The sequence below is a fragment of the Mastigoproctus giganteus genome, chromosome 6 (genome assembly GCF_048544385.1).
Source record: "Mastigoproctus giganteus isolate SK-2022 chromosome 6, ASM4854438v1, whole genome shotgun sequence".
Taxonomy (NCBI): domain Eukaryota; kingdom Metazoa; phylum Arthropoda; class Arachnida; order Uropygi; family Thelyphonidae; genus Mastigoproctus; species Mastigoproctus giganteus.
Genome location: NC_143580.1, coordinates 43,275,090 through 43,290,727, shown reverse-complemented (window position 1 = coordinate 43,290,727; position 15,638 = coordinate 43,275,090). Strand labels below are relative to the sequence as shown.

Genomic DNA, 15,638 nt, shown 5'->3' with positions numbered 1-15,638 from the left:
GCTGAGCTGCAGAATTTAAGACCAAATCAAGCTGCATCACATAGCAATTGCGCAGTTGACTCATGCATATGATGTGACCTTGGAATAGGTCAAGTTTATGCCTCTTCAGTTTTGCCTACATACTAACAGACATGACATGTGATGAACAGTATGCTGCTCTCAAATTTTGTTTCAATCTCAAGAAAACATCAGCTGAAGCTTATGAAATGTTAAAAGAGGCTTATGATGAATCTATGCTTCCATACAGCATCACTCACAGGAGATTTATGGATGTTTCAAGATGGACATAATTCAATCACAAAAATTGGCAGTCCTTAAGCTCTAACCACTGCTGTCACCACAGAAACCATAAACACTGCTTCTGTAACTGTGAGAGAAGATTGTCACATAACAGTAATGCAACTGGCAGAGATGTTGAGAATATCAGTAGGATGCACATACAGTATTCTCCATGACCATTTGGATGTGACACGTTTGTGCATACTTGGTTCAAAGACTCATATATTCACTACATAAGACAATGCCACATCCACCAGTTCTTGAACATATGTCATAAGATCATAAATATTACAAATGTGATCTAGAGGATGACCTAAACTACTGTGACAAAGAATTCACAAGTTTGAATCACAGTTATTTATATAAGATGAATCTAATGATCTTGGAGCTTTTAGGGTCAAGACAAATCCAAGAATAGGCTGGGCAACACACACCTGAGCTCAGGTGTGTTGCTCAGGCTCACACCTGAGCAACAGTAAGTTCGCATGGAGGTTTCTAAGGAGCCACAATGGATGGTTACGGAAGATGGTGAGGTTCTGCACAAGGTGATAATGGCGAATGAAACATGGCTTCATTATTTCAACCCAGACAGTAAGCAACAAAGCTCTGTTTGGAAGTCTGCGTCATTGCCAACACTATAAATAAAAGCAAAGTTGTGGCTTTTGCAGGAAAGGTTATGATCATCTCTTTTTTTTTTTACATTCAAGCAATGGTTTACCAGCATGTTGTGCCATGTCATATGACTGTTATGGGACCTTACTACAGACGGGTACTGCACACACAAAGACGTGCAAACTTTGGGGATCATATTCGTCACAAACGACCACAACTGCATGGCATGTGGGTGGATGCTGCATCACGACATTGTGAGACCTCATAATGCTCATACTGTCATTGAATACTTAACCAGCATTAATGTCAAATGTGTTCCTTATCTTCCCTACAGCCAACTTCGCACCATGTGAAGAAAATGTTTTCAGTCATCAAATTAAGTTGTAAAGACATTGAAGGAGATTCCAAAAAATGGCTTCCACTGTGTTTTTGAAGAATGGCTGAAACAGTAAGTGCATTTCATCAAATGTGGACTACTTTGAAAAGGACCATAAAAATATGGATGATTAAAAAAGTATACTGAAAAAAAATAAAATAAATAATAATAATAATAAAAAAAATACGATCATTCTTTATTGAACAGCCCTCATAATACAACGACGTTCCAGCAGTAATGAACTTTTTCGGAATTTTCTACCAACCAACAGAGTGGAGGCTATTTATTGACTCATTGAAGCAAAGCCTCAAAGGAGTTCTTCATAATGGAAACAAGTATGCATCCATTCCTGTAGTCCATTCAGCACATTTAAAACTACAAAAAGGTTAATGTTAAGCTTCTTTTGGAAAAAATTTCAGTATAAGGGTTAGCTAGGGTGCACGGATTTTAAAATAATTGTTACTTGGTCAGCAACCACAACTATCTGACTTGCGTAGAAAACAAAGAATTTGCTTTATGTGCAAGTGGGATAATCAAACGAGGAGTGAAAGTTGGGAAAGGAAAATGTAGCCACCAAGACAATCTCTGACCAGGTTTAAATATCATTAAAGATGAGCCATTAATACATTGAAATAAAGTACTGTTACCTCCTCTGCATATAAAGTTAGGTTTAATAAAACAGTTTGTTCCCATCCTAAATAAAGAAGGAAATTATTTCAAATATGTTTGTACTAAATTTTTATCGCTTACAGCAGAAATTTTTGTTAAACCTCAAAATCAGCAAGCTGTTGCTTCTAGACTCCATGAATCAAACTGAAAGATGCTTGGACTGGCTATAAAAATTTAGTACACAATTTTTTGGGAAACAAACACACACCCAGATTTTGGGTGATATGCTGGAAGAAGTCCAGAAAACTAGGTTGCAATATGAACGTTTAAGTTACATATCTAGCATTCTCATCAACTATTTCCCAGAAAATTCAAGTAACTTAAGTGAACAGCAAGAGGAAAGATTCCATCAGGATTTTTTTTATTTATTATTATTTTTTATTGTATTAGGCAGTGCCTATGAACCTGTGGTGAGCTGCATGTGCAGGGGAAAAAGGCATCAAGGGGAATGGAATGTCAATACGATGGCCAACTACTGCTGGCTGCTAAAAAGAGGAACTGCCACTGAAACTAGCTGCCTGAGGAAGTCAAAAATGCACAAGTTCAACACGGTCTAGTGCACCAGTTCTCAAAGTGTGGTCTGCAGACTCCTGTAGGTCCCCAAGACCCTTTCACTGGATCCACTAGGTCAAAACTATTTTCATAATAATACTAATACACATACATAATACATAATAATTTTCATAACATTATTTGCCCTTTTTACTCTCATTCTCTCACGACCGTACAGTGGACATATGACGCCATCGCTCTGACAGCTAATGAAATGTATTCTTGTTTTCTAGAATTATATCCTAAAGTTTAGGATATAAATATGTGCGTTCTCAGAGATTAACTCAGTTTGTTCTCAGTACTTCTACTGTGTTCTTTCTAGCTATAATCTCTGTAATCTCATTATCGTCCAATGAATCATTATTTTGAAATCCCAAAGTTTTCCTTGCACCTATGCAGAAACACAACAAGAAGTACAATGTTGTCTTATTTTGCAATAATATTTTAAAAATTTTTTTCAAAAACTTTTCTAAATTTTATCTAAAACTGTTTATTTTAGAATTTAATATTTTATTCTAAAATAAAATAAAACTTATTTATAACATATTTTTCTTATATTTCAGGATGGATTATTAACTTAAAAAAAGGAGATTAGAAGACTCGCTTTCTCAATCCACCATATATGTCTGCACCATATATGTCTAAAGATGTTGAAAAAGATGAAACTGAGATATCAGAGTCCAACTTGTGGAAGGGAGGAATTTACTCCAAAGAAACTGAGCTGTATATAAGAAACAAAAATATGACAAGAACCATCTTTCCCTCAGGCTTTATAGATGTTAATAATTTACTTTATTGTGTCTTATGCAACAGAACATTTTCAAGTAGTATTATGGTGGCAGTTAAGCAATCATTCAGAGTTCTAAAGAAAAAGGAATTGAATATTTTAAATGTAGACTCTTTAAAAACAAAAACTGTTTGTTACAGCTTTTCAAACTAGAAATGAAAAAACCACTGAAGGTAAGTTATCGTAATGCACTGGCTGAAGAAGCACACACAATAGCTGAGAGAGTAATAAAGCTTTGTACAACAGTTGACATTGCTGAATGCCTGCTGGATGAAAAGTCAGTAAAAGAAATCATGGCAGTGCCACATAGGGCTTACAATACTGGGATCACAAATACCGGGATACCGGTACTTTTTTTTTTCGGTATTCAAATACTGGTATTGATACAAAAATAGTTTTTTTGGTAATAATTTAAAAAAAGAAAAAAGTTTATAATCTAATCACATAAAAGTTATAAAATCACCTTTATGTGATTATGATGTCCTTATCTCTGCTAGCAAGTGTTCTATAAATCATCGATAGGACACCATTAAACATTGCAACCTGTCCACAATTCTCGGACAACTTCATTTCTGACCATATCGTAACTCCCAAGTCCCGTTCCTCCACTACTGACTTTAGTTCAACTCCATCAAATGTATGTTATTTTGGGGTTGCTGTTCCCCAGGTGTAAGACCTTGCATTTTGCTGAATTAAAGCATATAGCTGCCACTTTTCTGACCATCCCGGAAGTCTATCTAGGTCACTCTGAAGAAGCACTGCTTGGCAGTGATCATTAACTACTCTACTGATCTTTACTTCATCTGCAAGTTTAGACATCACACCCTATATCCCTTCATAGATGTCATTTAAGATAATCAAAAACAACAGTGGTCCCAATACTGATCCAATCTGATAAATAATCATTTATCACAACCCCCTGCCTGGTGCCCTCAAGCCATCGTGCTATCCATCTAAGGATTTTCCTTATGATTCCAGCCTGATCCAACTTAAAGTAACCGCTCATGTGGGACTGAGTCAAATGCTTTGCAGAAATAAACAATGTCGAAATTATTCTCTAAATCCAGCTCATGAATGACCTGCCAAAATGGCTAACCAGATTTGTTAAACATTTTCCCTTTACAAAACCATGATCCTGAATTCCACCCTTGATCATTGCCTCCATGATTTTCCTTACTACTGAAGTTAGACTGGCCGGTCGGTAATTTTCCATTACACTCCTAGAACTGCCTTTATGTTCCAATTTACACCAATCCAATGGAATCTCTCCTGAGTCCAGTGATGCTCTCATAACTAGCCTTAAATGGTTTAATGAACTCACTTGCCACCTCCTTTAAAATTATAGGGCATATGCCATCAACCACTGGAGCCTTACTTGCCTGTGGGCACGAAAGTTCTCATTAAATCAACATGTGAAATTTCAACATCATTAATTACATTTTTTTCAACTTCACTCCCATAATTTCTCATTGACATGAAGGGTTTTTCTTCTGTAAATAGCAATGCAAAGTAACTGTCAAGTTCATCTACAACATCAGTTGGGGTATCTAATACTCTCCCACGCAATTACATATGCGTCCGATCTGATTTGTCGTTCCCTTCTTTGTATTTATATATGTGAAGAATTCCTCTTTGCTCTCTGCCAGACTCAGTAAAGATACTATAACAAAAATTACACTTTAAAGCATCTTTCCCCTTCAGAAAATGATGAACATAATTCAACCATGGAAGACCAACATGGAACAGAACATCAGTGTTCAAGCAAATTCTTTCCAAAATAAGAAATTGTCCGACTCCAATGAGATTTTAAAAGAGGAACTTGAGTCGGAAATTAATGAAAGACTTAACTATTTCTGCTAAAAAAAGTTCAAAGCCTAGAAAATACGGACTGAGATCGTCTTCAATTATCTCGGTACCGGAATAGAATCCGAAAGGGCGTTTTCTGCCGCTAATCAAATACTTTATGTAACAAAATTAGATCCATTTTAAATGATCATACTATTGATTGCTTATGTTTCTTAAGAGCTCACTTTATTCGGACAGGTAGTGTGGATGCTTAAACATAACTAAATTTAGCAGTAACAATATGTATTTTTTTTGTTTTTAGAATAACTGTATTTTAATGATTTTTTCAGAATATTTATTATTGAAATAACAGCTTATTTAAAACATGAATTCAAGTAATTACAGTACTTGTTTTTTCCTTATTTTATTGCACCTAACTGTCATCAATTTATTGAGAAAAACGTTTGTTTTTGGAATACTGATATTAATACTGGTATCCTGGTTTCATAAATTAAAGATACCGAAATACTGGTATTAAGATTTTGACCGGTATTGTAAGCCCTAGTGCCACATGAAGCTACAAACTGCATTAGCTGCAAACATGGACTGAATTAATATCTCATCTGTAGAATTGTACTTTTGTCTTACAAATGGACGAATCTACAGATGTGGCTGGACTTGTTGTTTTGCTTGTATTTGTCCAGTATCAGCACCAACTAATCATCGAAGATCGTTTATGTGAATGCTTGGCAACAAACACAAGTGGTGCTGAAATATTCAAAGTGTTGAATAACTTTTTTGCATCTAGTAGTTTATCTTGAAAAACTGTGTTGACATTTGCACTGATAGTGCAAAAGCAATGATGGGCAAAATTTCTGGTGCCTCAGCACAAATCAAGGCAGTGGCACAAAACTGTACTAGTAGTCTTATTCTTCACCACCACACACTCAGAGTAAAAAAAATGCCCATTTCACTTAAGAATGTCTTTGATGAAGCAGTAAAAATTAATTTTTATTAAATCTTGACCCTTGAGTACAATCTTGTCTTTGTAATATTCTATGTGATGAAATGGGAAGTATGCATAAAGCACTTCTGCTGCATACTGAAGTAGGATGTTATCTCAAGTAAAGGCACTTGTGTGATTGTTTGAGTTGTGAGCTGAACTAGCTGCTTTTTTCATGGAACACCATTTTTACTTGGAAGAGCGACTGACAGATAAACTATGGTTATTCAGACTTGGGTATTTGGCCGACATTTTCTCAAAAATGAATGAAGTGAGCTTGTCAACTTGAAGGAAAACAACTGACAGTATTTGTTGCCAATAATAAAATTCAAGCTTTCAAGAGAAAATTAGAATTTTGGAAAACTTGTACCTGCCACTGTGAGCTTGACAGCTTCCCAATACTTAAAAGATTTTTCTGTTGAGATCAGTGATTTTAACGAATGTGATTTTTTGATACTGTATAATGAAATGTGTCAACATTTGAAAGATCTGCTAACTCAATGAACCAATATTTTCCAAATGACCAATGCACGATGTTACAAAATCATGCATTGGTAAAAGATCCATTCAAAGTGCAAGATAGACCAATGGATTGTAATGTAACAGACTATGAAAAGTTCACTGATATGGTTTCAGGTTCCACATTGCAACTAACCTTTAAGAAACTACCACTTTTCGAGTTTTGGTGTAGTATCAAAGAAGAATATCCACAATTATCTGAAAAGGCTATCAAAAAACTCCTCCCTTTTCCAACTACATATCTGTGTGAGGCTGTAATTCCTTCATATACTTCAACCAAAACAACACATCGTAACAGATTGAATGCAGAAGCAGATATGAGAATCCAGCTGTCTTCTATTAAGCCAGACATTAAAGAGATTTGCAAAAATATAAAAGAATGCCACTCTTCTCACTACATTTTTGTTTTGGAAAATAGTTATTTATGTTAACATGTAATGGGTTTATTATTGTAATTTTTAAATGACTTAATAAATATTTTTAAAATTTCAGTTTTAATTTGTAATGTGGTAAATATCAATAGATACAACCCACATAAACAAAAGCTCTTTGGGGTCCCCCTGAAACTCTGAAGAGAACCACTGGTCTAGTGTATAAGAAATTTGGTTTTTGCCCATCTATTTCTTGACAGGAGGACACAGCTTTTGATATATTTTTTTTTTTTTTTTTTATGTATTTTTTACATAAAAATAACACTCGTAAAATCTGTAAAAATACTAAATAAACCAGAAGCACCTCCACCAGTTTCATTTTCTTTTTATTTATATAAAAATAAAAAAAAGTAAAAATTGATATAGCAAATTTCAAGTATTTTTTAAAATTTTCCATTAAAAATGTAGCTCAAATTATTTATCAGCAGTAAAAAAAACATCAGAGAACTTTTCTTAAAATGCAGACCAGCATTACTGGTAGGAACAGCCAATTGAAGTCTTTGTTTTTTTTTTTTTTTTTTTTGTAAAGCTTTGCTTGCAAAATGTTGCCAATACTAATACTAAAGTCATACGGGCGTGGCATCAGTAATGTTATTTAATTTTTTTTAGCAAGATTTTTATATTTGATGGCTGACATATCTAACATATCTGAGACCTTTCTAATTTTTCCCATTTTCACATTATTTTATACCTTTTATTTTTGGCACTAACTCCCATTTTTAATTTGGTCAAATAAGCTGGTCACTTAAAATCTCAGATCCTCTGTACAGACCTTTGTATCTTCAAGTAGTTGTATAAGATCCTTTTCTATAATGATATAGTCAATTATACTTTTTTTTTGTTTCTAGTATGCTTTGTGTTTGTATTAAGAGTAAAACATTAGAGAACTTTTCTTCAGAGAACAATTACTCTTAGGTTTGCCTTTCTCTCCAAATTTTCAAGAAAGAAAATTTTGTCAAGAAAAAAGTTTGTTGACTTTTCAATGCAAGGATTGAAATACAAACCCCACTTTTACTGATTGAAAATCAAAATCTTACAATAAATCAAAGTTAATACACATTGTACAAAGAGCAATAACATTCCTGCATATTAAAAGCAATAAAATTACATATTGAAAAAAATTAAATAAGAACTGCACACAGTATAAAATTAAAGCTAAATAGAATAATTAAGGAAACAGGATATGAATTAAGGTTTTCAACTCATTTTTAAAAAGAAATATATTAACATTACATGTAACCCTCTTAAAACATGGTAGTTAGATTCCTATAAAATCTCATGTAGTGCAAAACTGTGTTATACGGGACTAAGAACCAGTATAAAAAAAGGGGGTTAAGTTCCAAATGCTAATAAAAAATATACCATTTTTTTTATAACTATCAGAAACTTAATTTTTATTAAAAATAGTAATAACTGAACAAAAGCCTTACAAACTGTGATACATATATGTCAGATAATGTCCGTTCATTTAATCTTCTTCCTCTTCATTGCTGCTAAGCACAACCAAATGAGAATGTTTTCTCTGTTGCAGAATATCTTCACCTTCTGAACTTTCTTCTGCAGCATCATCTAAATTTTGTGTATCTTCTGCTCTCTCTAAGAAATCAGTAATCTGGTTTGTTTGCTTTTGCTTGATAGATCTTTGTAAATTTCATGGTATGGAGTTAAGTATTTCTGAAGCTCACTTTTGAACTTTGTGCTCCTTTCAGTCAAAGGATCTGCATCCAAAGATTCTAATTGCTTGGCTAAGTTTATGCCCTCCCGTATGCTTTTTAGTGTAAAATTTGGAACTTCAGAATTTTCTTCTGCACAATCATCCTCTGAATTGATTTGGTTTACCTCCAATGCCATTTCCACCAAATCCGCTTTGCCAGCCTCTTTTTCTACCAGTAATTCTTAAACGTCTTCAGTAGTCATATCATCAAAACCATCCCCTCCTACCGACTTATCAAGTTGTACTCTTGCACTGATTCCAATTTCTGCCGGTTCAACCATATTTCTGAATGAACTGATTCTGGTCATACATTTTTCCAACACTCAGTTAATGTTGACAGTTTTACTTTGAGCAATAAAACTACAATTCCAATACAGTCCACAACTGAAAAATGTTTCCATGCTCTCCATCACTTCAAATAGATTCGGAATAACTTTTTTCCAAAATCAATTGTAATGATTTTCTGATGTAATGAGTTTTAAAGGTAAATTAAAGAAGTTGTATTAGGTGGTAGGAATTTTACTTCAATGTTTGGATGACTTAAATCTTTTGGATGGCCTGGAGCATTATCCAATAGTAATAAAACTTTGAAATGTAGATTTTTTCCACAAGTTCAATAGCATAGAACCACACGGGAATTTCCCAACAAAATACAGGGATTTTCCATTTTTTTTTTTTTAAATAACGACGAGCGAGTAAAAAGTGGGGGTTCACAAGAGAGAATGGAAATGTTTAAAAATTATATACAACATAATAGCAGGGTTTCCCCCCATACAAAAGCTCAAAAATAACGTGTTATGCGAGGTTTGCCGCAATTCTCTAACTGTGTTAGAGCGAAACCATGTTATACAGGAATACCTTGCATAGCACGGTTTCAAACAGCGAGGTTTACAAATTGAAAAAAAAAATTAACTGCATTACGCACCAATACATTTGATATGTATGTATGTATGTATTATAATGCCAGCACATAAGCCAATGCATTATGGATTCAAGGCCACACTGACTGTTGTCACAACTCCCTTTATATACGGACTCTGCTAGCATTCCTACATTAGTAAACATACTAGATTCCAAGCGGTGAGGTCGTTGACTGTGCATAAGCTGTACAAATATTTTTCGCTGTGTATTTTTATTAAAGATTATTTTTTAAAAACGTTACACCTTTATATGCAAATATGAGTCGAAAGAAGAAATGTAATGGTGCTAAGTGTTCTTCTAGATCCAAACGTTGAACGAGGTATGAAAGTAAGGCAGGCGTTGCAAAATGACATTCGATGTTATAAAGAGATGTATGCAGATAAAAAGAAGAAAAAACGTGCAAACTAAGCTGATCAGTTATTTTTCAAAATAAGAGTACATACTTCACTTATATTATTTTGGTATAATATAAGCAATAAAAATTTTATTGCATACTGCAATAAAAATCATTTGTACTGTACTTACTAGTATTTTTCATTTTTATCATTTTAGTTTCTCTTTTTGCAAGAACTTTGTGTGCATCAATTTATAGTAAACAAACACCTATATATTTTTGAAACTCGACCCATATAATCAAATTTTCGGAACGCATTACATTAAAATACATACTAATAATACCTCGATCAGCGTGGTATTTTTTTTTTTGGCACGAATTAACCGTTCTATGCAAGGTATTCCTGTATAAGTAATGTGTTGTGCAAGGACTTCCACAATTTATCAATCATGTTAGAGCGAAACCGTGTTGTAGAAGTACTGTGTTATACAGAGGTTACCTATATATTAGGTATTCATTAATAAGTTGCATAAAATAAAACAGTTGTTATTATTGTTTGTTATTTGGTTTTTAGGAGCATTAGCAACTAAGGCCATATTGCTCCGGGGATTCCCTGACCTTTCCGCATCCTCCGTATTTGGTGGGCATGGGCTCGAACACCGGTCTAATCAAGAAGCATGTGCTACACACTACTGCTCCTGCCCACCTGGCTAGAGAGGCGCCAAATAAAACAGTAGAAAAATAAAGCATTTAAAAAAAATGAAGTTTTTTTTTTGCTGATTGTTATATAAGTATACATTATTTTTGCCATTACTAATACTAAGTGAAAAATTGTGCCAAAAAAAATGAGAATTGCAGTGCGGAATTAAAAAGGACAAAGGGCAGCAGCAAAGTGTAGGAATTTGTATACTTATACAGACTCTCATACTTTGAACTTTGTAGAGTCTGACCATTTATAAAGTTTCATACTTATGAGAGTTTATAAATAGGGTAGGGGAGAAGCTTTTGCTGCAATGAACACAATGAAGAAATAGTCCACATGGCAGCACAGAGCATCACAATCAAAATGATAAAGTTAATGTGATTCCAAAAGCAGAGGTAATGAGTGAATTTGATGAATAATGAAGTTGCCAGATTACTTGAGCAGAAAAAGATGACATGGAAAAGTTAGAGCAATAAAGTACTGAAGCCTATAACAGCTACAAATTGATCTGTAATAGTGCCACAGAAAAGGTTAGGCTGGCAAAGACAAATTATGAGAAATTGCTGGCAAAGAGAGGGGATAAGGATAAGGAATTTTTCACATATATAAATGCAAAGAAGAGAAGGACAAATCAGATTGGACCATTATGTAATGGACATGGGTTAGTATTAGATACCCCCAGCTGATGGTGCAGATGAACTGAACAGTTACTTTGCACTGATATTTAAAGAAGAAAAACCCTTTACATCAATGAGAAATTATGGGAGTGAAGTTGAAAAATATGAAATTAACAATACTGAAATTTCACATGATTATTAAATAAAAAAAGAAACTTTCGCACCTACAGGAAAGTAAGGGAGACAGAAAGTGAGTGCATTGAACCATTAAGGCTAATTATGAGAGGATCGCAGGAGTCAGGAGAGATTCTGCTGGATTGAAAAAGTGCCAATGTATCACCAATGCATAAAAGTGATTCTAAAAGTGTAGTGGGAAACTACCAACCAGTCAGCCTAACTTCACTAGTAGGGAAAATCATGGAGGCAATGATCCAGGGTGGATCTATCTAAATTCAGGATTATTTAGATAGAAATGGAATTCTGAAAGATACACAGCATGGTTTTGTAAAGGGAAAATCATGTTTAACAAATCAGGTTAGCTATTTTGACAGGGTTCACTCATGATCTGGATTTAGGGGATAATTTCAACATTATTTAGATTTCAGCAAAGCATTTGACTCACCACATGAGTGGTTACTTTATAAGCTGGAACAGGTTGGAATCACAGGGAAAATCCTTAGATGGACAGCAGGATGGCTTTAGGGAAGGAGGCAAAGGGTTGTAATAAATGGTTATTCCTAAGATTGGTTTAATGTAAGAAATGGTGTTCCCCAAGGATCAGTATTGGGACCACTGTTTTTTGATTTTCCTAAATTACATTCATGAAGGGATTGATGGCACAATGTCTAAATTTGCAGTAGCAGGTAGTAGATGACTTTCATCAACCGGTGAAATACCACCACTTTGCTTATTGGAGGCTTGAAGTGGTGAAACCCATGTTTAGTCTCTAGAGCAAAGTTTTCGGCACCCCCCTCCCCCCATACTTCTCCTTCAACCCATGCACGGTACTAAGTACTATAGATTTTGATACCTTTTGTGTTTGGGGTTTTCATAAAAAAAAAAAAAAAAAAAAAAAGATGATGTAAAGATCAGTAGAGTAGTTAATGATCAGTGCCAAGCAGAGCTTCTTCAGAGTGACCTAGATAGACTTCAGGGATGGCCAGAAAAGTGGCAAGGTGTAAGACCTTGCATTTTGCTTTAATTCAGCAAAATGCAAGATCTTACACCCGGGGAACAGTAACCCTAAAATAACTTACACACGTCGTGGAGTTGAACTAAAGTCAGTAGTGGAAAAAAGGAACTTGGGAGTGATGATACAGTCAGACGAAGTTCTCCGAGCATTGTAGACAGGTTGCAAGGCTCGTGGTGTCCTATTGCTAATTTGTCGAACATTTGCTAGTAGAGATAAGGAAGTCATAACCCCATTATATAAGGCTATTGTTAGACCACGCTTGGAATATGGTGTTTAAGTATGGGGACTGCACCTAAAAAGACAAGCTTCTTGAAAGGGTCCAATAGAAGGAAAGACTTCGAATATGTGAGTTGCAGCTTGGAAACCAGGCACTTTAGAACTTGATTGAGGTATTTAAGGCTCTGAGAGGCAAAAGGAAAATGAATGAGGATGAAATTTTCACGGTTATAAATGATTCTAGAACTAGGGGCCATAAATTCAAGTTACGGAGTGGGGGAGCAATTTAGAGTGGATTGCAGGAAGTTTTATTTTAGGCAGAGAGTTATAAATTACTGGAATAAGTTACCTACATGGATGGTTGAAGCTGATAGTTTTGGGAAATTTATAAAGGTCAGCTGGATAGTTACCTACAGGAGGAGGGAAATGCATAGATTGTCTAATTCCCTTTCTTTTATTTAATTTTATTATTATTACTATTTTACTCGTTTTTTTTTTTTTTTTTGGCTGGTACAGCATAAGCCTTAGGCTTCCTTGCATCATATGGCTATTACTAATATTAATTTAACATGTACATATCTACATAATCAGAAAGAATGTTGAGGAACAACTAAATAGTAGTAGTAGTGGCATGTGATGCAAGAAAGCTAGTGTATGAGCTTATGCAGCATCAGCCAAAAAAAAAAAAAAAAAAAAAACTCACCATTCCCTACAAATTCCTGTCCAGTTCCTCCTTAAATATATTTAACCTATCAACTTCCACAACGAGAGATGGAAGTTTGTTCCAGCAATTAACCACCCGCTGGTTAAAGGCAAATTTCCGCACATCTATTCTACATCTGTATTTCGTTAATTTGAATTTATGCCCCCTTAGGTTTGTAATCTGAACAAGTGGAAGGATCCCATCAGAATTCAGCGTGCTCACCCCATTCAAGGCCTTATACACCTCAATCAGATCACCGTGCAGGTGCCTAGTCTCCAGCCACTGCAATTTGCAGAACTTAAGCCTCTCCTGGTAAGAGGATCTCTTCATTCCCCTTGCCAATCTTGTTGCCCTTCTCTGTACATGCTCAAGCAAATCTACATCCTTTCTAAAATGTATAATAATATCACAATAATTAAAACTTTAAGAATCAACCTTTTAACCAGCATTAAAATTAAAGTATTGCTAGAGGAAGATGAACATTTAATTTTGCCTAACAATTTAAATGTATAAGACATGGGCATTACAACATAATGCAATTGTTTACAATGAATATATGAATTTGTTAAAAGATCATTCATTCATTCCCCTAAACAATTCATATCAAAGTTGTTCTGACCATTTGATTGATTTCATATTAATCTTTCAAGACAGTGGTTTACAAAATTTATGAAATGAAATCTGTTAAATTAACATTTATATTATATCAATAAATAGCAAAATTACTTAAAACATTCATTTCCCTAAACAACAGGAACGTCCTCCTTGGGGTGGGGGGGTACACTTCACAGTTTTCAGTGGCAATTTAGAAACAACTGCATTAATGTGTGCAGAGTTTGGAAGACACTGCATTAATGGGAAAATAACTGAACTCATGACTGTGTCATGGGATCAGTAGTCACAAGATAATGTGGCAATCCAATATGTAACTATGTGATTGCTACACTGATTGGGACAGAACTGATAGTGCTTGACCTTGTTTGGATTCAAGACATTATTCAAGGTGAGCCACTCAGAGATGTTATTAAAAAAAATAACAATTCTGAGAACATTACCTGGAATGAATCACATTAACTGGTTGTTTGCTGATGTCATGATTTATAAACCATGGCATCTGCAAACAACCAGTTAATGTTTAATGGCTAAAATATTTTATTTCATATTTCCTAAATATGAAATAATTACACTAACTCTACTCTACAATTAAGATGCAAAGAACTACTTTTATTCTATATGATGGTACTTAAGCAAACACTGAGCAACGTGCTAGTGCCTCTCAGTGCGAACAAAGAATGACTGAAGGACACAGGTTTAGTAAAAAGGAGCTAGTTACATTCATTCTTATGAAATGACTATATGGAACAGTCCCATTCATGTTGCCAAAATTCTGTTGGGCCAAAGACTGTCTTGGTATGGCTGATATATAATTGCTAATTGTTCAACAAAAGTTATCAATATGTCACTATGGTTAAAGAGGGGGGTGGGGTTTTCATATGACCTGCTGCTTGAATATGACATAATGAAGATTTCTTCATCTATCCTGTGATTTCTGCGTGTATTAACCCTTCCAGTTATCTATCCTGTGATTTCTGTATATAGTATTTTTAATAGCATGAACCAGAGCTGTAATGCTCAATACATTCTATGTTGATATCAATATTTGTAAAATAATAAGAGAAGTTTACCTCAATATATTACGTAGAACACTTCCGTATGATACTCTCCAGCAATTAAAATGAAAAAAATCGAAAATCTTACATAACAGTAAAAAATAATTAAAAATAAATTGAACAAAATTAAAAATCAATCTAATGCAATTAAAAATTAAATAGATTAATTAAAAGAAATATAACGGAAAAAATGCAAAACAATTTTCTTTCCTTTTTTTTTTGTCTAAAGGGTTTTATAATGCTATATACATGTGTGGCCAAGGATGAAAATGCCGAGTTTCTGTAGGAAACAATAGGCTGAATAGGAAATCCGGTCTTGTGTAATTTTACCTGACCAGAAAGTGCAGGAATATTGTATGTTCTGGCCTTCCCCTTTAACTGAGCCATAGTAATGTAATCATTTTTTTGACACATGGTTAACGTTTATTGTATTGACTGACCAAATTAGTAAATAGTGCCGGGTCTATTTCAAGATAAGTGGAGGTAACTGAAACAACCGAATCTAACTTATTAATATAATCATGTTTATCGAGTATTACAAATGTATCTCCTTTA

At 34.3% G+C, this 15,638-nt stretch overlaps 1 protein-coding gene across 1 annotated transcript in view; it reads right to left on the bottom strand.

The window, feature by feature from the left end:
* Wdfy2 (WD repeat and FYVE domain containing 2) overlaps positions 1-15,638 on the bottom strand; it is a 134,276-nt gene that overhangs the window by 43,214 nt on the left and 75,424 nt on the right. The window lies entirely within an intron of this gene.